Here is a 26,311-nt window from a genome sequence, read left to right on the forward strand (position 1 = left end):
GCTCGGAGAGTTTATAGATGCCGGCTCGTCTCTACGGTTTAACGTCTGGGCTAGACGGTCTTCCGCTCGGAGAGTTTATAGACGCCGGCTCGTCTCTACGGTTTAACGTCTGGGCTAGACGGTCTTCCGCTCGGAGAGTTTATAGACGCCGGCTCGTCTCTACGGTTTAACGTCTGGGCTAGACGGTCTTCCGCTCGGAGAGTTTATAGACGCCGGCTCGTCTCTACGGTTTAACGTCTGGGCTAGACGGTCTTCCGCTCGGAGAGTTTATAGACGCCGGCTCGTCTCTACGGTTTAACGTCTGGGCTAGACGGTCTTCCGCTCGGAGAGTTTATAGACGCTGGCTCATCTCTACAGTTTAACGTCTGGGCTAGACGGTCTTTAAGGCTAATTTTGACGCTTCCGTTCGGTGAAGCTTTTTGCCATCCTTTTTATCACTTTTGCTTCTTGCATTATGAGAATATAGGCTAACAGAAAATATACAAAGAATTAGCGCCATATTACACCACTTTACTTTCCGCACGTGGCCTTCGGTTTTTGTGTTGATGCTTGGGTATCGTACGCCCGGCCGAACGGCACGGGGTCTTCAGCATTGAGCATTTTGACTCGGATAATTTACCTCCGTCCGAACGGTACGGGGCCTTCGATCCTCGAGCGCTCGGCTCGACCAATTTACCTCCGGCCGAACGGCGCGGGGCCTTCGTTCCTCGTTGACGATGCCTTATATTTGTTCTCTTGATTTTTCATTTCTGCATTTCAAGTATTCAGTCGAAAAAAGTACACAGGATGATTTACATTGGCACACCTTTCACCCCGCCCGGTCCACGGCCTATCTAGCTGTCGGCCGTCCTCATCCTCCAAATAATACGCGCCCGAGCGGAGCTTTTCGATGATTTTGAAGGGGCCTGCCCACGGAGCTTCAAGCTTGCCGACGTCGCCGACCGGCTTGACTTTCTTCCAGACAAGATCGCCTACCTGGAATGATCTGGGAATGACGCGCCGATTGTAGTTTTGCATCATCCGTTGACGGTACGCCATCAGCCGAACGGATGCCTTGGCCCGCTCCTCATCAACCAAATCCAGCTCCATGTTCCTCCGCTCGGCGTTGCCTCCATCGTAACATTGGACCTGGACGGACTCGACGCCGACTTCAACCGGAATGACCGCTTCGCCGCCGTACACTAGTTGAAAAGGTGTGACGCCCGTTCCTTCCTTAGGAGTCGTTCGGATGTCCCATAAAACGCCCGGCACTTCATCTGGCCAACTTCCTCCCAAGTGGTCCCGGTTGGCTACTTCGGCTTGACCGTTGCTTTGGGGGTAAGCCACGGACGTGAAGTGTTGCTCGATGCCGTAGCTTTTGCACCAATCTTCTAGCACCTTCCCTGTGAATTGCCGCCCATTGTCGGAAACCAATCGGCGAGGGATACCGAACCTACAGATGATGTGTTGCCAGATGAATTTTTTGACCATCTGTTCGGTGATCCTGGCTAGTGGCTCGGCCTCCACCCACTTGGAAAAATAATCGACCGCCACCAGCAAAAATTTCCTCTGCCAGGTCGCCATCGGAAATGGACCCACAATATCTATTCCCCATTGATCAAACGGACACGAAACGGTTGATGCCTTCATCTCCTCTGCCGGTAGGTGCGAGAAGTTGTGATACTTCTGGCACGAAAGGCACGTAGATACTGTCCGAGCGGCGTCTATTTGTAAGGTCGGCCAAAAGTATCCAGCTAGCAGGATCTTCTTAGCTAGTGATCGTCCGCCTGGATACCCTCCGCACGATCCTTGATGTACTTCTTGGAGGATGTAAGCTGAGTCTTCCGAGCTCACGCTTTTCAACAACGGGCGAGAGAAAGCCTTTTTGTAAAGTTGATCGCCGATGAGTGTGAACCGACCGGCTCTTCTTCTCAGCAACTGGGCTTCATTCCAGTCGGCTGATGTAGCTCCCGAGCGGAGGAACTCTATGATGGGTGCCCTCCAGTCGCTTGGAAATGTGAGGCTTTCCATCCGGTCGACGTGCACCACCAGCAGTACTTTTTCAATTGGTTGTTGAATGGCGACCAACGTTATAGAACTTGCTAGTTTGGCCAACTCATCGGCTGCCTGGTTCTCCGTTCGGGGAATCTTCTGAATAAGAACCTCTCGGAAAGTAGCTTTAAGTTTTTCAAAGGCCTCAGCGTAGAGTTTAAGCCGAACGCTGTTGATTTCAAAGGTGCCAGAAAGTTGCTGAGCGGTCCCACATGCCATGCTGCCTGCAATCCGGCTATGAGGGCCTCATACTCTGCTTCATTGTTGGTAGCTTTGTAATCCAGTCGGACGGATAAGTGCATCTTTTCTTCTTGGGGTGAGAGCAGCAATATTCCAATCCCACTTCCGAGCCGAGTGGAAGACCCATCCATATATATTTTCCACATAGCTTCCGGCTCTGGCCTTTGCACTTCGGTCACAAAATCAGCCAAGGATTGCGCTTTGATCGCCGAGCGGGGCTGGTATTGGATGTCAAATTCACTCAGTTCTGTCGTCCACTTGATGAGCCGTTCGGACGCTTCTGGATTCAACAGTACTCTTCCTAGTGTACTGTTCGTCCGGACAATGATGGTGTGAGCCAAGAAATATGGTCGAAGGCGCCGAACGGCTAGAACCAAAGCAAAGGCCAACTTCTCGAGCCCAGTGTAACGAGATTCAGCATCTTTTAAAATGTGGCTCAGAAAATACACCGGCTGTTCCTCGCCGCTGGACCTTACAAGTGCCGAGCCTACAACCTGCTCGGTTGAAGACAGATAAATATAAAGTGACTCACCCCCGATCGGCTTGGCTAGTATAGGCAGAGAATTAAGATATGTCTTCAATTCTTCGAATGCTCGGTCGCATTTCTCGTCCCAGTGAAATTTAGTGGCCTTGCGTAAAATTTTGAAGAAAGGGAGGCTTCGGTCGGCAGTTTTGGAGATGAATCGGGACAATGCGGTTATCCGACCGGTCAAACGCTGCATTTCCCTTGTATTTCTTGGAGGCGACATGTCTTGTAGAGCTTTCACCTTGCTGGGATTAGCTTCAATTCCCCGCTCGGTCACTATATACCCCAAGAAACGCCCTCCTTTTGCTCCGAACAGGCACTTCTGGGGATTTAGCTTGACTCCATATTTGCGTAGCGTTCGGAAGGTTTCTTCCATGTCCTTGAAGAGATCGGCCGCTCGGGCGGTTTTGATAAGAATGTCGTCCACATAAACTTCTAGATTCCGCCGGATCTGCTCTCTGAACACTTTGTTCATCAAGCGTTGATAGGTGGCCCCGACATTCTTCAATCCGAACGGCATCACATTGTAGCAATATGTGCCGTCGGTCGTTACGAAGCTTACTTTTTCTTGATCTTCCCGGGCGAGCGGCACTTGATGATAGCCTTGGTAGGCGTCGAGCATACAAATTAATTCGCAGCCGACCGTAGAGTCCACCAGCTGATCTATCCGGGGCAGAGGATAAAAGTCCTTGGGGCATGCTTTGTTCAAGTCCCGAAAATCAATGCAGACTCTCCACTTGCCGCCCGGCTTGGAGACTAATACTACGTTAGCCAACCAACTCGGAAACTGTACTTCTCGTATATGGCCGGCCCCAGAAGCTTCTCGACCTCCGCCCGGATGATGGAGTTCTGCTCGGTACTGAAATCTCTTTTTCTCTGCTTTATCGGCCGAGCGTCCGGTCGGACATGCAACTCATGCTGCGCTATGCTCGGCGAAATTTCGGGCAATTCATGTGTCGACCAGACGAATACATCATGATTTCGTCGGAGACATTGGATCAGCTCCTCCTTCTGCTTCTCCTCCAGATCAGAGGCAACAAAAGTCGTGGCCTCCGATCGGGTCGGATGAATCTGCACTTCCTCTTTTTCTTCATAAATTAAAGAGGGTGGCTTTTCAGTGATGACATTTACCTCGATTCGAGGCGCCTTCCAAGCGGAGTTGGATTCTGCTCGGACCATCTCTATGTAGCATCGCCGAGCTGCTAACTGATCTCCCCGTACTTCTCCCACCTTGTCTTCGACGGGGAACTTCATCTTCTGGTGGAAAGGTTGAGACGACCGCTCGGAATTCGCCGAGCGCCGGTCGTCCCAAAATGAAGTTGTAGGACGAGGGAGAGTCGACCACCACGAAATTTATTGTCCTGGTCCTCCTGAGCGGCTCCTCTCCCAGCGAGGTAGCCAGCCGGATCTGTCCGACCGGCTGAACTTCGTTACCCGTAAACCCGTAGAGCGGGGTTGTCATGGGAAGCAGCTCGGCTCAATCAATTTGCAGCTGGTCAAACGCCTTCTTGAATATGATGTTGACCGAACTCCCTGTGTCAACAAATATGCGGTGAATAGTGTAATTTGCTATTACCGTTTTAATGAGCAGGGCGTCGTCGTGGGGCACTTCAACTCCTTCTAAGTCCCTGGGCCCGAAAGTGATTTCCGGTCCACTTGCCCGCTCTTGGCTGCAACCGACTGCGTGGATCTGGAGCTGCCGGACGCCCGCCTTTCTGGCTCGGTTGGAGTCTCCTCCGGTCGGCCCACCAGCAATAACGTTGATCTCGCCCCGGGAAGTATTGCTCCTGTTTTCCTCTTCCCGAGTGGACGGTCGGGACCGTTCTCTGGACGCCCGGCGATTCTCCTGTCTTGGAGATCGGTGCCGATCGGGCGTCTGTTGATGTCGCCTCTCGGCGCGGGTCCGGTCGGCTTCATGGGTCCTTTATCTTCTGTCGATGGGAGGAGACCGTCGTTCGGCATTCCTGGGAACGGGATTAGCCACGAAGGGAAGATTTCGACAATCCCTCGTGTTGTGTGTATCCGTCCGGTGGAAGGAGCAGAACATAGGGGTCCATCTCTTCTTTGGCTTGGGCCGAGTGGCAGCCACCTCTTGTACGTGTGATCTGGCGTGGGGGGATCAGATTGCTTCGGCCCTCGGTCCTCTGGGCGGCTGATGAGCGGCGTGCTGTTTCCGTTTGGCCTGAATAGGTGCCCGCTCGGTTGGAGTTTCCTTTTTCCGGGCGGCTTGCGCTTCTTCCACGTTTATGTATTCGTTGGCCCGATGTAGCATGTGATCATAATCTCGGGGTGGCTTTCGGATGAGCGACCGGAAGAAGTCCCCATCCACTAGGCCTTGTGTGAAGGCATTCATCATGGTCTCTGATGTGGCCGTTGGAATATCCATCGCCACTTGGTTGAATCGTTGGATATAAGCTCGGAGCGATTCACGGGCTTCTTGCTTGATAGCAAACAGACTAACGCTAGTTTTTTGATATCGCCGACTGCTTGCAAAGTGGTGGAGGAAAGCCGTTCGGAAGTCTTTGAAGCTGGTGATAGATCCGTCCGGCAGCCTCCGAAACCAGCGTTGAGCCGATCCCGAGAGAGTGGTAAGAAAAACTCGGCATTTTACTCCATCTGTGTATTGATGGAGCGTAGCTGTGTTATCAAACTTACCCAGATGATCATCCGGGTCTGTTGTTCCATTGTACTCGCCGATCGTCGGAGGCACGTAATGCTTGGGCAGAGGGTCTTGTAGTATAGCCTCCGAAAATTGGCGATTGATCCGCTCGGGAGATGAGTCCGCTCGGGGGGCTTTCCCCTTTCTGTCATCTCGCCTAGGCATCTCGTCTGAAGAAGATCCTCTATCTCTTCGAGCTGGTACGGCTTCAGGGGTACGAAATAAGGCTCGATGGACTGCGACGGTGGCTGGAGGTGCTTCCGCTCGACCCCCCGACGCAGACGTTGCTTGTTGCTCCGGCCGCTCGGCTGCTGCTTTCTATTTTTGCTCCACAAGTTTGGCGGCCCTTATCTCGACCAGAGCGTCCAACTCTTCTTGTGAGAGTGCCACGGTATGTATTCTTCCAGCCTCGTCCATTGCCTCTGCTCGGATGCAGGTGCGTTCCCACAGACGGCGCCAAATTGATCCTGTCCAAACCAGGGGTCAACGAACGCTGGGGATGTGGCGCTCCCTGCTGGATCCTCGAGTGCTCCGGCAAACCTGCAACAAAACCGAGCCGGGGGGGGGGTGTCCCGGCGACGGCCCTCCGACGCTCAAGTCAGGCGAGGGAATAGATGAAGAAAGTGGCTGCAGGATGAAGACTAGCGTACCTCCGGTTGAAGAAGTGGAGGCCTTATATAGACCTCTCGAAGGAGCCTGGGCCCACCAATCGAAGCAATCGCCTGCTTTCGACCATGCCCAGGCGTAGGCCTGTCAGAAGGGCATCCATAAGACCATACTGTTGATACAATCGCCTGCTCTCGACCATGCCTAGGTGTGGGCTTGTCAGAAGGTCATCCATAAGGCCATCCCACTACTGTATCAACCTTTCCGTGACGTGATTGTAGGGCCTTTAATAGTGTCATCTTGCGTACAGTCTAATCATCATGCCTTTGCTGACATACCATATCCCGGGCCGAGCGAATAGGCCGCTCGGCTAATCACTATTTCCTCGCCATGATTCCGGCCGAGCGGACACCCCCGCTCGGCCATTCTGTCCTCGGCCGAGCGGACACCTCCGCTCGGCCACTCGGCTCCGGTTCTACTGCTTTGGCGTCGGAAACCCCAAACCTTTGGCTGGGTAATCTCTGGTTCCGCTCGGACGGGACCCCATCTGTGGGCCCCCCATTCCTACCGCCGGATCAACTGTCGTTTTCATATAGATGCATTTACCATATTCATTGATCTGAAATCCACTTTCTTTCATGGTACGATCAAACTTTTTATGCCATTATTTCGGAGCTTGTTTCAAGCCGTATAATGACTTGACTAATCTACAAACCTTATGTTTATGCTCTGGCACAGAAAACTCTTCATGTTGTTCCATGTAGATTTCTTCTTCTAACTCTTCATTTAAAAAAGCGATTTTTTACATCCATTTGATATATCTCCAAATTTCATAGAGCAACAATAGCTAATAATACTCTGATGCAGGTTAATCGTGATTGGATATCGGATATGAAAGACTCTAAGTCCATAAGTGAGTATGTCTAGGGATGTATATGAACCAAGCCGCTCATGAGCTATTCAAATCTCGATTCGATAAAGACTCATTTGAGCTCGTTTAATGAGGCTCGTTAAGATAAACAAACTAAGCTCAAGCTTCACAATACTCGGCTTGTTAATTCGTGAACATGTTCGTTAGTAAGTTCATGAATCAATTTTTAAATAAAAAAATAATAGTTTTAATATTAAATTTATAGATTTTACACTCTACTTATGAAAAATATAGATAAATATATTAAATTTATTTATTATAATAAAATTATAAATTATAATAAAAATATTATAATTTTCTCTAAATATATAATTTAGTTTTTAATGAATATTTAAATTTATAATTTAGTTTTTAATGAATATTTAAATTTATAATTTATATTTATTAAGCTTGTTTATGCTCGATAAAAGTTCGAATAAGCTCGTGAGCCATGAATATATTCGTTAAATAAAGTCTGAGCTCGGTTCGATTATAAACGAGCCAAACTTAAACATTCAAGAGTTCAGTTCGGCTCGACTCGATTACACCCTAGGTATGTCTTTACTTTGGGAAGTACAACTATTTCATGTAAATCTTCTAAGCAAACCATCATAACTAGATCCATAATAGAGTCTGAGTTCATAGCTCTTGACAAATATGGTGAAGAAGCTGAATAGTTACGACAATTCTTAGAAGATATTTTTGGATGACCGAAAGCTGTGTCGTCAATTTGCATCCATTGCGATAGTCAATTGACAATTGGCCGGATATAGAGCCATTTGTATAATGGTAAGTCTCGACATATACACCATAGACATAATACCATCAGGCAACTACTCTCAATAGGAGTTATTACTATTGTGATAAAATTCGTTTCAAAGGATTTTTTCACTTGAGCTCTTTTACTTCGTTTGAGCTCAACCTCAATAAGTTCAATCTCAACAGATTCATTGACTTCTTCTTTTCTTTGTGTTTCATATGTCTGTTTTGAGGAGCTAGCTTCCTCTTGGGTCTTATATGGAAACATATGTTCAAAGAACGAGATATTTCGTGATTCAATAATCGAGTTCTTGTGTATCTCCGATATTTGAGAGTCAAACACAAGAAATCTATAAGCACTGTTGTTATGTGTATATCCAAGAAATATGTAATCAACAGTCTTTGACCCTATCTTAATCCTCTTCGGATTAGGAACTTAACACTTTGGTCAGACAACCCCATATTCGCAAGTATTTGTAGGATAATTGTCTCCCAATCTACAACTCATACGAGCTCTTTTCTATTTTCTTTCGGGGCATCTTATGTAAAAGGTAATTAGCTATGAGTACAGCTCCCCCCCCATATTTGCTCTGGTAGTCCAGAACTTAATAGAAGAGCATTCATCATTTCTTTCAGAGTATGATTCTTTCGCTCAACAACACCATTTTGCTGAGGAGAATAAGGAGCTGTTGTTTCGTGTCTGATCCCGTGTTCAGCACACAGCAATGAATGGTGATACATATTCACCGTCTTGGTCACTCTGAACAACTTTAATTGCCCAATTAAATTGTTTTTCAACCCCACTCTTATAGAGAATAAATTTTTCTATAACTTCATTCTTACTTTGGGGAAGATACACATAACCACATTTTGTGTGATTATTTACAAAAGTGATGAAGTACTTATTCCCATCATGTGCCGGTGCCCCTTTCAGGTTGCACATGTTGGTGTGAATTAGGATGAGTGGTTCAATGCTGCTTTTAACATGTTAAAAGGATGACCCTGTCAATTTTGCTTCAATACAAGTTTCACACTTGTGTTCCGAGTCAAGGTGGATTGTAGATATGCTTTGCATGTTATGTAATTTACGTAATCCATCATAGTTCACATGTCCAAGTCTACCATGCCACAATTTGGAAGACTCAAGCAGATACACGGAAGAACTTTCAGCTTTATTTATTTTAGGCCGAATGACCATTCCTTTGAGCTTAAAGAGTGCATCGGTTACATAGCCTCTTCCTATAAACATTCCATGTTTGAACAACACAACCTTGTCTGACTCAAACACAATTCGAAACCCATGTTTGCAGAGAAGTGATCCGAATACTAGATTCTTTCAAATCTTTGGAACATATAACATCTTGTTTAGAGTTAGCTCCTTACCAGAGGCCATCTTCAGCATCACTTTCCCTTGGTCTAGAATGTCCGAGGTTGTTGAATTGCCCATGAATAGCTTGTCACCATCTTTAACTTCTTCAAAGTTGTGGAGTAACTCTTTACTGTAACAAACATCTCTAGTGATACCGATATCGATCCATCATTATCACAGGTTAAAACCTATCAGATTCACTTCAAAAATTATGACACAGAAGTCCATGTCTGATTTTTCATTCAAATTAGCCTCCTACTTTTTCTTTGATTTTTTACACTCGAAAATTTTATGACCAACTTAATTACAATTATAAAATTTTCCATGACTGATTAATTATGTAAAAGAGATGTTAATTCAGGATCCAAATTATAATAATTTAAAAATACTACTGCATGACTTAGACCGATCGGGATATGATATCTCCATTTACATCAATTAATATGTGCTACACTTCTCTTTTACTTACCAGCCTAAAGCTTGTCACGTGGCATTGTATAAGCATCGTGCTATTTGCCATTCCATGTAAAGCATGGCTGTGCATGGATGCCACTTGCATACCATTTGTCTTGCAGGAAGAAAGCTCACGTTGCATGCTTCCTCTACTGGCCTTTCCATGAACATGTGATAAAAGGCTAAATTACTCATCCCCAGTGTTTCCGTCGCACCCGATCCAGAGTCATCATGAGAAAAGTAAATCACAGTATCCTGAGCAAGCATGTGACAGGTAGGGTGAGTTGCACAGGGACCGAGAATTTACACCCGGACTACCCTGAGTTTCGACCCCGTGACCTCATGTGGTAAGCATCCCACCACATACCAACTGGATGACTTGTGGGGTCGGCCTTCCCATGAACATGACACATGCTCAAGTGCCATGATGCAAGTTCACAAAATTGTCGAGTTTTGCGGCGCGACATACTCCTTAAAATAGATTCATCTGTATTAAAAGATCATGCTTAGATATCTATTTTTTAAGGATAAAATGATGAGATCATAACATAATCTAGCATAGATTGACGTGACAAATTGAGCGTATATCTGAATGCTATCATGAATATCTATCGAATAAAAGATTACTCGACAGAAAGATGAGAAATAATTGAGGGATTGGAGCTCTCTTGGACACATAGAATTGCTTCTGTTCTTACTCTTTTTCTCTTTACTATGCGTGACCTTTTAGCACCGTCGGAGGGGACGAATCTGTTTTAAGGAGACTGTCTCACTGCAGGACTCGACGCCTTTTGTTCCTTGGAAGATGCTCCTCACGCAACTCAAACACAGACTCCGTGATTGTTCGACATATATCTCGAGTAGTCGGCAACAACGTCCTCGACTTGACACTTAGAGAACTCGCCAACACAGCATCGTGGCGGTCGACCTACTCAGCCAGGCCGACGGCTTGAGATTATCAGCTCAAGTCACCTTGACAGATATTGGCTTTTACATTAGCCGGAGAGAACAATTTCCTCTCTGAACTCTTGCTGTCTTCCTCAATTCGAAATCTTACAATGAATTCTTCTATAGTCATCTGCTTCCGCTTATGCTTCAAGTAATTCTTGAAGTCCAGAAGATAGTTTCTCAATGATTGTAGCTACTTGGAAAGTTTCACTCAACGTCATACCTTCTGAATGAATCTCTTGTAAGATCACCTGAAATTCCTGGACTTGACTAATCACCGACTTGGAGTCAACTATCTTGTAATCCAAGAAGCGACCAATAATGAATTTTTTAGCCCTAGCATCATCCGATTTGTATTTCTTGTCCAATGATTCCCACAACTCCTTTGTCGTTTTCTTCTCACAGTACATAATATACAGCGAGTCGATAAGACTGTTGAGAATATAATTTCGACATAGGAACTCAAACTCATTCCATTTGTCGACTACAGTGATGATTTTTACATCATTTATACCCTCAATAAATGTGGGTGATTCCTCAGTAAGGATCCATGCCACCAGTGTGGGAAGTAGAAGTCCCGCCGACAAATTGTGGATAGAATTCCTACTCGACTGAAGGTGATCTCTGACTCTATTACAGGGAGGGTGTCATTAATCGCCTCTCCAACGACGGGCACCAAATCTTTAGCTCTTGGGCCACCAGAAGGTTCTTGGGATTGGAGACGACCTTGGTGCTGGGGGCGGATCCAGATCTGCGCATGGAGCGTCGGGGTTTGCGTGCATTGACGCTAGAGTGGTAGTCATCGATCTCGGCGACAGTGAGGGTGCAGTTTTCGGATACGAGGAGGTGATCGCAAAGTGTTGCCCAGAGGATTAGACCATATTATTTATAGGTGAGATTTTATGAATCCTATCTATTATACAGGTGGGATTCATAAAATTTTATCTATGAATGATCTCTGATCTCTGGTCTAGGAGTGAATCAGAGATTGTGGTCCAGAAAATCCTTGGCCAATCTGGGCCGAGATGGTACCGCCGATCGCATCCTGCCGCCGAAGAAGCCTGATCTGGAAAACTGGATCTCTTTCTTCCTTCGGGAGGGGGCGACCGAAGCGGTTAGTTCAGTGTCTAGTTCTTAATTACCCGGTCGCTTTAGCTCATTGATTCATTTTTTGTACTAAAAAGCCACCGACAAAGCATGAAAGTCAAGTGTGGTTTTGTAATGTTTTTCAATTTTATTCTAAAACGACGCCGATGAATTTTCTGGTGCGACAGTAAGCACCAACTCATAATTTGAGAAAAAATTCCTATAGAGAGTTGATCAAATCGTGGATGATGTCATGGTCAGAAGCCAAACACCTCGTAATTACGGTGAAAATTTTCCATAAATATAATTGCAGAGATTTCGGTGACAATTTAATGCCTCCACTGTAACATATTCCCGGAAATGCGATAGTAATCACTTGACGCAACAATAAAATTATTGTCATGTGATCAAAAGATTATGGATTCGAATCCTGAAGACAAACTCTTGCAAAAAGTAAGATAAAACTACGTACAATAGATTTTTCTCGAAAACTTCACATAACAAGAATTTCATGCATGAGTTATCCGGTCTCCGATAGCAATCACTTATGATTCTAGTCCATCTATATTTTCAGAATTTATGACCAATCGAAAATTCCATAACGTTATGAAAAAGAAATCTATAACATTGGTTACTCAAATGTTAAAAGTCTTTTAAAAAAATAATCAAAATTTTAATTATATTTTATCACTATAATATATTTCAATTTTTTAATTATTCTTTCTTGTACAAATTATGCACATTAATCATTTATATATTTTTCATGATATATCCGTATTTCTCGAGTTAAATTTAAAATATTCAAATTATTTATTTATAAAAAAATTCAATAATTTATACATTCTAATATCATTTTAATATTCTACTAGATATAATCAATAAACAACAACTTTTAAATCTTTATTTAAAATATTAATTCAAAACCAAATAAGTCGTATTGATAAATATTTTACAGATTATAATAAAATGCTATAGAAGAAACGATTGAGGATTTAATAAATATGAATCAAGAACTTAATCAATCTACGAAAAGAGGAAGAATGATAATAATAATAAAAAAACCAACCTCTCATTATAATTTTTTTTATTTTTTTATTTGATTATATTATATACACTTGCAATATTACATGTTATTTGATATTTTAATTTATATTTTATATGTTTTATTAAAAAAATCTCATAAATTAAAAAAATGGCGGTATTTTATTGTTTGAGGGGTTATTTTTAAAATTCGTCCTATGCCTAAAATTTAGTCTTTTGTAATACAACGTGGTAATCCTCACCTTGAGGCCTTTCCGGAACTTCCTCACGTGATATGAAAGAGAGAAAAATTATGAAAAGCTTCGTCCAACATGATAATCATTTGGGTAGAGTCAAATAATCTGTTATGCATTACGCACGCGGTGGGAAAAGATTACCTGGTTTTAGATCTTTGGTTTTTGATACAGTTGTTGCCCAACCTTCATCTCGTATGCTTCTAGCTAGTTCAACAGAAATTCTTTCGAGTAGCAAAAAGGAATCAGCAGACAACAGTCATTCATGACCCACAACTATAAAAAGTTGAAAAAAAAAATGAGCATAAAAAATTTAAAAAGAGAAAAAAAATAAAAAGATGAATAATAACTAACCTCTCCCAAATCTCTGTCTTAGATCAGGAAGACATGAATGAGAGAGGGGGATGAATAGTAATTATCATTTTTTAAAAATCGAAAGTACAGAGTGAAAAAGAAATGTGACAATTTAAATGCTATCACAAATAATTTTTTATTTGGTTCGGAGCCTTTGACAACTCCTACTTCATGATCTGCACTTGTCGAATGTTTTCGTTGGATAATTTACTAATAGTTCGAAAAGTTACAATAATGAAGTACAAGAACTATATATGAAAGGTTACCGACAATAGAGAAAACAAAGAAGAGTTTGATGTCCGGTTGTCGTTGGAGCGTTATAGCGCCGTAGAAGCTTAGTCGGAGCAGTACTCAAGAGCGAAAGTTGTAGCAGATGTTGTTCTAAAGCCTTTAACCTATCACATCTTCCTGCTATTTGTCAAGTTCCGTGGATCCAACTAGACTTTGGCCGACTATCAGGTCTCGTGGACTTAACCGGACTTCCTGCTAGATATTGAGTCCCGTGGACCTATCTAGACTTCGCATCAGTTATCGGATCTTGCAGACCTGGCTATATTTAAACATGGTGTTAGGTCCTTCAGACCTATCAACTCCTGCACACTTGTAAAGTAATTTGACCATAAATATTTTATCTTTAATCCACTTGTCATTCATCAAAACCTGAGTTAGATCATTAGTGCAAATTGTACTAACAATTTATTGGATCTTGAGGAGGGGGGGAGGGGGTGAATCACGTTCGTCAAAAATCATGAGCTAAATGGAGTTACACAACGGAAAAATTAAAGAAAGACAGTACACAAGGAAAATTTAATCGATTTTACTTGGTTCGGAGTCTTCGGTGACTCCTACTTCAAGACTCGTGTCCTATGGATCTATCGATGGGTAATCCACTAAACGTCTCTTCTGAAACTGTTGGAAGAGGTAATTGAATACAATACACTTCCCTTTAAAAGCAATAGTATGAAAATTTTACAACACAATTAAAGTTACCAACAATTTGATCACGCTTATATGTTGCTGTCAGTCTGTCGGAGATGATCGATTGACTCGGAAGTGTAGGTCAATGTCAGATAAACTTTATAAGGCAGTAGCAAGAAGCCGGAGCAGTCAGAAACCCGATCGGAAGTGTAGAAGCTCATATCAATGATAGATGTGATGGCTTCGGTGAGCACTCCTTTTATTTAGCATGGAAGGTGCCTTCTAAAGCATTGAAAACGCCTCCAATGTGGCAAATCTGATCCTGAATAGCCTGGATCTTATCTGTGATGAAGTTTAAATTTTATCCTACGAAAGGCACCTTCCATAGCCTTGAAGACGCTTTCCATGAACAGTGTGGAGACGCCTTCCACAGCTTGAAGACGCCTCGGATACTGTTCACTTGAGGCCTTTTGTGCTCCTTTTACCCTGCAAAAAGTGTTAGTCCAATAACATATAAGACAAGTGCTAGCATAATAATAATGAGTAGTAATTAGACTTTGTTTCCCCGAGACCAAGATCTAGTCAAAGTCTCAGTTTAGGGATCCAAAATGGACATAAACTGGACCGACTCTTATTCTCCCTCCACAGGGGCGCGTCCTCACCGAGTCACTCTCCTCTAGTGACTTACCTTCACTACCAACTAGCAGTCGATTGACTAGCCTATTAACTCACCAGGTTTTCATGCTAGTTGTCAGGTCCGCAAACCTAGCTGGACTTCAGTTGGTTGTCAAGCCCCGCGGACCCAACCGGACTTTCCATCAGATATCAGGTCATCCTTTAACCTATCTGGACTTCACACTAACTATCGGGTCCCGCGGACTTGGCTGAATTTCAGCCTGATGTTAAGTCATTCAGACTCATCAACTTTTACACAATTGGTAAAGCAATTATATCACAAATACACCTAACTTAACTCACTTGTCATTCATTAAAATTTGAGTTAGGTTGTTAGTGTAAAATTGGACTTAAACTAGATCGACGCTTACTGTCCCTCCACCAGGAGGCGTCCTCACCGAGTCACTATCGTCTAGTGACTTACCTTCACTTACCAACTTGCAGTCGGTTGACTAGCCTCTTGACCCACCAGATTTTCAAAATAATTTTAAGAAAAATATTTTTAAAATAAGAAATATTTTCAAAATAATTGAAATATTTTAAAATAAGAAATATTTTCAAAATAAATGAAAATTTTCCTAACTTTAAGGATTTCAAAGCAGTTTTAAGGAAAAATTTTCAAAGTGATTTTAAAGAAAACTTTTCGAGGTAATTTGTTATAGAAAGACCTTTTTCTAAGAAAGATTTTCAAAGAAAATTTTCTAAAAAAAATACTTTCAAAAGTTTTTAGGTAAACATTCCAAAAAACACTTTAGTAAATGTTTTAAAAAAATTCAGTTTAGAAATATTTTCAAAATGATTTTAGGAGTATGTATAAAAAATAATTTTCTAAAAAAAATTCAAATATAATTTTCAAATTAAATTTTTTTTACAAAATAAAGTTTTGAAATTGTTTTTAAAAAAATCCTCCCCTTGAACTTGATGTAAAATTATTCATCTAGAAATTATTCTTAAATATTTAACTATTTGTTACTAACTGATTATCAGAAGATAATAGTGTTCATTTGGTTTGTTAAGTTAAATCAATGTATCCAGTTAGTGTTTGACTAAGATGGATTACTTAATTTGATCACTATAGTTTGGTATTTCTCATCCAGACTTGTGTTGATACACTGATATAAGCACCATAAGTCCAGGTAATTTATCTATGCATCTCACGTTGTTCTACGTTTTTGAATACACACCCAAGGTAGACCTATTGTGTTTATGAGATACTCAAGCCCTAGATCTATAGGAACATGTTTTCTATGGATTTGATCTAGACTAAGGCTAAAATTAATTTTGAAATACTAAGGTAGTGGGAATTTTTAGAAAAATGTAAATAAAGAATATTTCCTAGAATATACAAATCATTTAAAAATTGATTTAAAATTTATAGTCCTAGTATATGAAACACATTCCTAATTATCGACGTAAATTACTAAATTTACTTTCAAGGAGGGGTTTGGTGAATATGTCAGCTAAGTTTGACCTAGGCTTAATATAGTTCAGTTCAATGTCTCCTTTAGTTACATGATCCCTGATAAAGTGGTGTTTAATTTTGATGTATTTAGTTCTTGAATGATGCACTAGATTTTTTGTTAAGTTGATTGAGCTAATATTATCAATTAGTACTTTTATATTTTTATTGTTTAGATTGAAGTCTTTTAGGGTGTGCATCATCCATAATAGTTGTGCAACACATTCTCCTATTGCTATATATTTTACCTTAGTAATAGATAAAGAAACATAGTGTTACTTTCTACTAAATCAGCTGACAAGTGATGGTCCAAGTAGTTGACAACCCCCACTTATGCTTTTTTTTTTATCTAATTTACAGTTGGTATAGTCTGAGTCAGAGAAACCTATAAGTTTGAAGTTGGTTGTTCTAGGATACCACATTCCTACGTTGGATGTTCGTTTTAAGTATCTAAAAATTCTTTTAATATTAGCCAAGTGTGATTCCTTGGCGCATGTTTGGTACCTATCACATATACTAACTATAAATAAAATATCAGGTTGACTGGCAGTTAGGTATAATATGTTTCCTATGGCGCTTCTGTAATATTTGAGGTCTATAAGTTTTCCACTTAGATCACTGTCAAGGGTCACATTAGTGGCCATTGGAGTTTTAATTTCCTTAGAGTTTTCTATACTAAATTTCTTAAGTAATTCAAGTGTACATTTTTGTTGATAAACGTAAGTTCCTTTATTTGTTTGTTTGATTTGAAGACCTAGGAAGAATGTTAGTTATCCTACTAGACTCATTTCAAATTCTTGTTCCATCAATGTTATAAATTCTTGTAGGAGTTTTGAATTGGTTAATCCAAATATTATATCATCTACATAAATTTAAGCTATAAAAAAATCTTGATTAATTATTTTGACGAATAGGGTTGGGTCTATTTGACCTTGTTTGAAGTTTTTTGAGATTAAGTATATGGTCAATCTTTCATACCAAGCTCTACGAGCATGTTTTAGACCATAGAGAGCTTTCTTTAACTTAAACACATGGTTAGGACGTTCTAAGTTCTCAAACCCTGGGGGTTGACCTATATATACCTCTTCTTTAATTAGTCCATTGAGAAAGGCTGATTTTATGTCCATTTGATATAATTTGAAACCCTTATGGGTCGCATAGCTCAACAGTATTCTGATTGATTCAAGTCTGGCGACAAGGGTATAGATTTCATCGTAATCGAGTCCCTCTACCTGACTAAATCCTTTGGCTACTAATCTGACTTTGTTTCTAACAACTTCCCCCTTTGCATTTAATTTGTTTCTAAAGACCCATTTTGTTTCTATTAATTTTTTATGTTCCGGTAATGGAACTAGATCTCACACTTCATTCCTTACAAATTGGGTCAGTTCCTCTTGCATGGCTAAGATCCAATCTAGGTTATTTAATGATTCTTCTATTATTCTGGGTTTGATATTAGAGATTAAAGCTATTTGGCTTAGGTTTCTAAAAGTTGATCTAGTTTGGACTCTTAGATTTGGGTCACCAATTATTTGTTCTAGTGGATGATTTAGGTTAACCCTTGTAGTTCTAGTTCGTTCATTTTCTTGTGGTTGATCTTCTTCTTCGTGTTCTTGACTTAAGTTTTCACTTGCTCCCCCTTGACTAGTGCTACCTCTAATAAAATCAATTGGTTGAATCTGAGTTTGTTCTAAGTTATGCTTAAATTCTTCAAATTTTACATTTATGATTTCTTCGATTCTTAGTGTATTTTTATTATATACTCTGTAACCTCTGCTATTTAAAGAGTAACCTATAAAAATTCCATTTTATACTTTTGAGATCAATTTTTCTAAGTATTCTCTTATATTTAGTATGTAAACTGGGCATCCAAACACTTTAAAGTATTATAAGTATTTTATTATAATAGAGTTCAAATGAAGTTTTATTATAATTTTTATTTATTGTAGTTCTATTTTGTACATAGCAGGTTGTACTAATAGCTTCTACCCAAAAGTATTTAGGAAGTTGATATTCATTTAGCATTGTCATGAAGACTTCAAGTAGGGTTCTATTCTTTTTTTTTTTCAACTATTCTATCTTATTGGGGTGTTTTAGGGCATGAAAATTCGTGATGATAGTCATTTTCTAGACAAAAAATATTGAAATTATGATTCCTAAACTCATCTCTGTTATCACTTCTAATTCATTTGATTGTTTGGTCTTTTCATTTTTAGTTTGTTTGCAAAAGTTACTGAATACTTCAAATGTTTCATCTTTATTTTTTTAAGAATTTTACCCAGGTGAATTTTGAGTAATCATCTATTATTACTAGACAATGGAGACTTCCACTTATTGATTTGATTCTATGGGAGTCAAATAGGTCTAGGTGCAACAATTCTAATATTGAATTTGTTTGAGTTTGATTTGTTGATTTGTGAGTTGATTTGATTTGCTTTCCTTGTTGACAAACATTACAGATTATTGAATCAAAGTTAGATAATTTTTGTAAGCCTGTAACTAAGCCATTTAATTTTGTTAGATTTCTAAAGTTTGTGTGAGACGTTCTTCTATGCCATAACTAGATTTTTTTCTTTCTGTGTCAAGTGACACTTAAGTGAAGAGATGGTTAGGTTAATTGCATAGATATATTATCCTTCCTAAACCCTTTTAGGTTTATGTTAGGGTTATCTATATGCTTGATTAAGCATTCATAAGATAGAAACTTAAGCTTATATCCAGAATCATACAACTGACTAATGCTGAGTAGATTGTATTTAAAATTGTCAACAACACCTTTTTAACAATAAAGTCAGTTTTGAGTTCGATATTACCTATCCCAATTACCTTAAGTTTGTCATTATTTCCAAAAGCACTCATTCCTAGGCTTTTATATGTTAATTGAGTAAACTTGGTGTGATCCCTAATCATGTGTCTGGAACAACCATTGCCCAATATCCATTTGATTTTCTACAAAAGGTGGAAGTCATTATTGACTAGATTGATTTAAACTTAACTTAATTTAATTCAATTTAATTTAATTTAGTTTAATTCAATTTGACTTAATTTAATTTGATTCAATTTAATTTATTTTAATTTAATTTTTAATTTAAAATTTGAATTTTAGTTTTTGAATTTTTAATTTAATTTTATTTGATTTAATTATAGATCCGTAGTCATCTCACCCGATCTATATTTTTAATCAGGGAATTTTATAATTTTGTGAGGTGAGTTAAGTTGAATTTCAGGGTTTGGTTTAACTTCGTGTTAGATTCAAGTTTAGCTTTGAGTTCAACAAATAGACATTCTTTAGATAAACTTCTAAACTGTGGCGAGTCACCTAGACATCATTAGAGTAACCACACCTTCAAAATTTTTTAAATAGTCCTATCCATTGAGCTTAATATAAAACTCTGGTCTAACCAGTTAGGATTTGTAAGGGGTAGTTTCAATTAGTTCCACTAAACAAAATGCTCCAAGTCGAAGCCATATCTTCCTAAATATGCATAGACAGAGTTTTCCTAACCTAATATCATCCAAAACTTCACCAGTATCATTTTATCAAGTTAAACTTTTGTCCCTATTTAAATTAGTCCTAATTACCCACCCAGGTAAGTTATTGATTTTGGAGGTCCTTGTTGGTTGCTACACCTAGATTCCGTTCTGTTCCCCTATACAAAAATTTGTACAAGCACAAAACTTAACCTAGCTACCCATGTGCTCTACTGAAGTTAAACTTGGATTGCAAACGATGCTTAACATTATTAACCCAAGTTGCTCTTCAGAAGTTAAACTTGGATTGAAAACGATACTTAACATTTTTATTCCAAGTTTAACTGATGTGATCTTCCTAAGTTAAACCATATTACAGAAGATGATTAAATATATATTTCAAAGATCGGTTTCCAGGTTAAATATGGCGAGGCACTATACCTCCTTAGGTATGAGATTATCCACCACTTCCTAGACAAAGTCTTTCAAAGAAATTTGATGTTTAACTTCTTACAGTAACCCTAGGTTTAACTATAGAGACCACAATAGAAATACAAGATCAAAACGCAAAATCGAAATACAAAATTGATAGCACATAATCGATATATAAAATCGCTAGCTTCTTGTGTTGGTGTTTCAGAATCCATGCAAAGAAAACTAACTAATTAATTCGAAGTGGAAACCATTAATTAGTTATACCTTTCTTTGTAGCTAAATACCTCTTGATCTTCTGTTGTATTCCTCTCTTTCTCTTGGACGTCATGTGGGCGACGATCTACCAAGATGAAATCCACCCGAACCACTTCTTCTCCTCCAAGTCTCTCGAGCCACCAAGGGATGCCAAAATAGGAAATTTCCTTCTTCTTCTTCTCCTCCAAGAAATCGGCCACCAAGTGCTACTCCTCTTCTTCTTCTTCCTCTCCAAGCAATCGACCACAAGGATTTTCCAATCCTTGATGCCGCCGACCCTAAGGAAGCAAAAGAGGAGACAAGGAGAAAGGTGTCGCCGGCCCTTATGGGAAAGAAAACAAAGAAAGAAGAAGAAAGGGGAGGGTCGGCCACAAGGAAGAGAGGAGAGGAGGCAAGGCTTAGGTTGCCTATCTCATGAGACAACCTCTCATTCTCTTTTATAATCCTTGGTCATGGCAAAAAAGAAAAATTTTAAACATAATTAAAACTTCCTTATTTGTGGCCTCCCATTAAAAAGGAAATTTTAACAACAATTAAAATCTCTCTTTTCTAAATTTCCTATTGTACATGTCAATAAAGGAAAGTTTTAAAATTAATCTCTCTCTTTTAAACCATGTAGACAACTACAAAAAGGAAAGATTAATTAAAACTTCTCTTTTTAAATTATGGTTACAAAAAGGAAAGTTTTATCAAAAATTAAAATATCTCTTTTAAATATTATAGATAACCTCAAATAAAGAAAGATTTTAACAAAATTAAAATCTCTCTTTAATCTTTTGTAGATAGTCATAAAAGAAAAGATTTTAAAATTTTAAAACTCTCTTTTAAAACCATGAGGATGACTATAACAGGAAATTTTAAAATTAAAATTTCTCTTTTAAATCCCTTCATGAATGACTACAAAAGGAAAGATTTTAACAAAATAAAATCTCCTTTTAATCCTAGTGGTGTGGCCGACCCCATGCTTGGACACCAAGCATGGTTTTGGCCGGCCACCTCTTGGGCTCCAAGTTGATGCTTGGCCAGCCCCCTTGCTCCAAACACAGATGTGTCTGGCCCGTTACTTGGGTAAGAAGTGGACTTGGTGGATACAAGGCTTTATAGAGGCTACAACAGGGACCGAGAGGAGGAATTGGTTTTGGTCTCCCGATAAGCTTGAGTTTCCAGTGTTCGCCCCGAACACCCAACTCAAGTTTATCAATAATAACTTATACCACTAAAGAGTTATTATTGAACTACCGCACCAATCCCATATTACATTATGAGCTCCTTATTATGAGTGCGTTAATCTCCCTGTGTTAAAGATATCGAATGTCTATTAACCAAATGAGTTACTGCCACTTACTTAATTAACAACTAGCTCCAAGAGTAGTACCACTCAACTTCATTGTCATGCCGGACTAGGTCCACCTGCAGGGTTTACATGACAATCCTTATGAGCTCCTCAAGGGGATATCATCAACCTAGATTACTAGGACACAGTTTCCTTCTATAATCAACAACACACCATATAAATAATATTATGTCCCAACTTATCAGGCCTATTGATCTAACTGAATAAATCTCACCCATTGATAAATTAAAGAAATAAATACTAAGTATATGTGTTTGTTTTTATATCAGGATTAAGAGCACACACTTCCATAATAATAGAGGTCTTGTTCTTTTATGCCGTCAGTATAAAAGAATAACATCAAATGGTCCTGCTCAATACACTCATAGTGTATTAGTGTATTTTTATAGTTAAGATAAACTAATATCAAATTACACTACAACCATTCCAATGGTATGTCCCAATCCATTTTGGTTGTGATATACTATTTATAATTTATAAAGAACTGATAACATGATCTTCTGTGTGACACCACACACCATGTTATCTACAATATAAATTAAATGGATAACTACATTTAACATAAATGCAGATATTTGATCAATGTGATTCTTATTTCAAAATATAAATCTTTATACAAAAAGCTAGGCTTTTAGTATACATCCTAACAGTACTGACTAGTTTGGAGCCTCCCTTGAATTATTGGTTTTAGGTTTTAGGTTTTGGATTTGTATCAATTTACTTTATAGTTGTAATAGACTTGGTTATAGTCTGGGTTGAGATTACTTTTGTTTTTATTTAAGTTATATTAGTTATTACTTTCTTTGACTTTAGGTTAAAGGGTTTAATTTTTGATATTAAGGTTGAGTTATTTGGTTTATTTGGTTTTAGATGGTATATTTTATTTTTAGGTACGTAGTATCGATTAAGTTCTACTTGTGTGGTTAGGCACGCTTTTAAAATCCAGGCCTTGGTTTGATTTTTATTTTGATTGACTAGAGATATAAAGGTTTTGTTAGTTGAGCTAAATTTGTATCCGAGTCCAGACTTATTGTACATAGCTCTTTGTGATCTAAGTATTATATCAAGATACTTAAATCTAGTTGTGAATTTTTCTAGCATAGTTGTTTTAGTTCAACCACTTCACTTTTTAATTTGGAATTGTCCTTTTCAAGTTTTGCAACTTGGGTTAGAATTTCAGCTTGAGTAGTAGAATTTGATTTTAGTTGTTCATTAAGTGTTTTATTTTTTATACTTAATTCGTTTATTTGATTTTCAAACATAGTTAATTTCCTATGTAAACATGTAATTATTTTAGAAAATTTTTTGCTTAAAATGGATTGTACCTCATCAGAACCTTCGAAGATGAGTGGAGACTCGTGGCTCGATTCAAGTTTGGATCCGTCTTTTGATTCATTTTCTGATTCTGGTTCGTATGCCATCAACGCGAGGTAGTTGGTGTATTTTGGTTTGTCGCTTTTCGATTCCTCGGCGGACAATTCATCCCAAGTCGCCTTGAGGGCTTTCTTCTTTTTGAGATTCAGGCAGTCGTTCTTGTATTGTCCTTTCTTGTTGCATCTAAAGCATGTGACATCTGTTTTGTTGTTGAAAGTAGACTTGATCTTCTGCAGATCCCTTTTAGTGAAGTCTTTCTTTCTCCTAGTGAACATCTTCCTTATCAGGTTCACTAGGTATTCTTCATCATCTGAGTCTGGGTCAAACTCATTTTCTGGTTCTGGTTTAGGTCTGGATTTTTCTTTTAACGATCCTGCAACAAGAGAAATACCTTTCTCAGGTTTGACATTAGTCTCTTCGTGCAACTCTAATTCACAGAAAAGTTCATCTAATTTTAATTTTGATAAATTCATCGAGATTTTATAGGCATTCATGATGGATGCCCACAGTGCATTTCGAGGAAATAGTTTTAGAGCATACCTTATTAGATCTCGATTCTCCATCTAATGGTCGATTGTGTAGAGCCTGTTGAGGATGTCTTTTATTTTTGCATGTAGCTGACTGACAGTCTCTCCTTCCTGCATTCTGATATTAAATAATTTATTTAAGAACAAGTCCCTTTTTGTTACCTTTGCATCGTTGGTTCCCTCGTGTAGTTCTATAAGCTTGTCCTATAGCTCCTTTGCATTTTCATGTGGGCCGATGCGGTTTAATTCCTCCTTCATTAGGCCACACTGGATTGTGTTGAGTGACTTAAAATCAATCTGGGCAATAAATCGCAGGTCTGCATCGACTTCCATGACTTGAATAAGGCATGCCCGAAGGATTTCTATCCACTACCCATGATAGATTAGATGGTGGATTCCACGGCAGGCTGTGAGCTGATATGCATACTCGACGTGTATCAGGGATACCACCAAGTGCTGCTCGCCCGAGAAGATCAGGAAAAGGTCAGCTTCATTATTGCTGATGGAACGTATTGCTACAACGTCATGCCTTTTAGAGTGAAGAATGTTGACGCCACCTATCAAAGGTTGATGAACAAGGTGTTCTGACGGTAGATCGACCGTAATATAGAGGTATATGTTGATGGCATTCTAATAAAATCCCTCTAAGCTGTTGACCTTTGTGTAGATGTCGATGAGACGTGCCAAACTCTTAGGGCCTATGGAATAAAGCTGAACTCAAATAAGTGTCTATTCAGCTCATGGAGCGGTCGATTCCTGGGTTACATCATCACCGAGCAGGGGATCGAGGCGAATCCAAGTAAGGTGAAGGCGCTGCAAGACATGTCCCCACTGCGCAGCTTAAAGGAGGCCCAATGGATGACCAAACAGATCATAACATTGTCCAGATTCATATCCAAGTCCTATGACCGAAGCCTACCGTTCTTCAAGGTGCTACACCGAGCAACAAAATTCTAGTGGGAGTGGAGTGCGACCGGGCATTAGAAGAGCTCAAGGAGTATCTTAACTCCCTGCCTGTGTTAGCTAAGCCGAGCACTAGGGAGCCTCTCCGGATCTATCTGTCGTCCACCGAGTATATGGTAGGCTCGGCATTAGTCAAGCAGAATGGTCATGAATAACAACCTGTGCATTTTTTAATCCATATATTGAAAGACGTTGAGTCCCGCTACACTGATCTTAAAAAGTTAGCTTACGCATTGGTACTTGCCGTTCGGAGACTCCGCCCCTACTTCCTCGCACATCTGATTATCATGATGACTAATAACACCTTGGAGAGAGTCCTCCTTAACACAAAGGTGTTCGGACGGTTGATCAAGTGGATCACCGAACTAAGTGAGTTCGACATTCAATACCAGTCTTGATCGACAATCAAAGCTCAGGCCTTGGCTGATTTCATCACAGAGGCCTAGAACGTCGAGCCGGAATCTATTTGGAAGATATATGTTGATGGTTCGTCCACTCGACATGGCGGCAAGATCGACATTCTACTCATTTCACAGCGAAAAAATTGGATGCAACTTTTTATTCAGCTGGATTATCGTGCCACCAACAAGAAGCCGAATATGAAGTCTTGATAGCCGGCTTACAGGCAACGTAGCATATCGAAGCCACAAAAGTCCTCATTCACTTGGACTCTCAATTGCCCGCCCAACAACTATCGGGGACGTTTGAGATTAGTAGCTCCTAACTCAAGTTATATGCAGAAGCTTTCGAGAAACTGAAGGTAAATTTTCAAGAGGTCACTGTACATAAGATCTCCCGATCAGACAATCAAGCAGCGGACGAACTGGCTAAGTTAGCTAGTTCATTATCACCAGTTGGGATAAGTTAGTCGATCGAATATGTTTCACTGGTGACGCATATTGATCGAATGGAGGGAATAGTCCTTCTGAGCGACTAGAGGACACTGCTGATTGAATTCCTCTGATCGGGTAACATGCCGGCCGACCAGGAGGCAGCCCGACTACTAAAAAAGTGGGCAGGACGATTCACCTTGGTCGGAGATAAGATGTATAAGAGAGTCTTCTCTAGACCCTTGCTCAAGTGTATTGGGTTGGAAGACATAAAATATATCCTCCAAGAAGTACATCAGGGCTTCTGTGGAAGCCATCCATGTGGCATGTATATCGTTGGACTGTTTCCCATGGCGACCGGTCAGAGGAGGTTCCTGCTCGTCGTGGTGGACTACTTCTCAAAGTAGGTGGAGGTTGAGTCGCTAGCGAAGATAAGTGAGTGGATGGTCATCAAATTCATTTGGCAGAACATCTTGTGTTGGTTCGGCATCCCCCACCGGCTCATCTCTGATAACGGGAGGAAATTCGCCAATCGGAGACTCAGGGAGTGGTGCAAAGGCTACGACATCCAACAGACCTTCACCATAGTGGCCTACCCCCAAAGCAACGACCAAGATGAAGTCATGAACCGGGAGATCCTCAAAGGTCTACGGGCTCGACTCAACCACACAGGAGGAAGTTGGGTCGAAGAGCTTCTGAGCGTCCTGTGGGCACTTCGTACGACTCCAAAAGAGGCGACCGACGTAACACCATTCCAGCTGGTGTAGGGAGGCAAAGTAGTGGTCCCAGTTGAAGTCGGAGTAAGAGTCCGACCGCTACAGCTCTATGACGGGGG

General features: G+C 40.2%; 1 pseudogene; it reads right to left on the reverse strand.

The window, feature by feature from the left end:
- LOC121995006 overlaps nucleotides 1–23,431 on the reverse strand; it is a 29,372-nt pseudogene extending 5,941 nt beyond the window's left edge.
- Between the last annotated feature and the right edge of the window lie 2,880 nt (nucleotides 23,432–26,311).

The sequence above is a fragment of the Zingiber officinale genome, chromosome 6A, assembly GCF_018446385.1.
Source record: "Zingiber officinale cultivar Zhangliang chromosome 6A, Zo_v1.1, whole genome shotgun sequence".
NCBI lineage: Eukaryota > Viridiplantae > Streptophyta > Magnoliopsida > Zingiberales > Zingiberaceae > Zingiber > Zingiber officinale.